This window comes from Vulpes lagopus, chromosome 10, assembly GCF_018345385.1.
Source record: "Vulpes lagopus strain Blue_001 chromosome 10, ASM1834538v1, whole genome shotgun sequence".
Classification (NCBI taxonomy): domain Eukaryota; kingdom Metazoa; phylum Chordata; class Mammalia; order Carnivora; family Canidae; genus Vulpes; species Vulpes lagopus.
Genome location: NC_054833.1, coordinates 1,129,333 through 1,129,823, shown reverse-complemented (window position 1 = coordinate 1,129,823; position 491 = coordinate 1,129,333). Strand labels below are relative to the sequence as shown.

The 491-nt window shown below is 42.6% G+C and overlaps 1 non-coding gene across 1 annotated transcript; it reads left to right on the top strand.

Annotated features, from left to right (window-relative positions):
* On the top strand, positions 1-72 carry TRNAM-CAU. Its single transcript has one exon. It is a non-coding gene; the product is annotated as a tRNA-Met (tRNA).
* Positions 73-491: the final 419 nt, after the last annotated feature.

Genomic DNA, 491 nt, shown 5'->3' with positions numbered 1-491 from the left:
AGCAGAGTGGCGCAGCGGGAGCGTGCTGGGCCCATAACCCAGAGGTCGATGGATCGAAACCATCCTCTGCTAAGTATTTTTGATCCCCGAGTCTGGAGGGGGAGGGCCTCAGAAAGTAAGGGCTTGCCGCTTACTAGAATTCAGCTCTGACGTTGTACCGGATTTCTAGAAATGTGCGGTATCTACCTCCTTTCTCCCCAATTCTCGCTCATTTCAAAGTAGAAGCAAATCTTACCTCAAGAAAAGATAAAGGGAAGGTGACAAACTATGTTTGCTTCCAACAGGTTAATTAACCTTCCAATAAACAGAATATATTTTGAGGTGACATGACTATATTTCCTTGCACAGTTTCTTACACTTAAAGGGAAAACCTTACTTTTGCCTGAGACCATTGGTTACTGTACCTTTATACTGCCTTTTTGCTTGGGTGGGGGTTTCTTTCACTCTTTTGTCTATGTCTTTGCATGATTTTATTATATTCATTTCAAGTT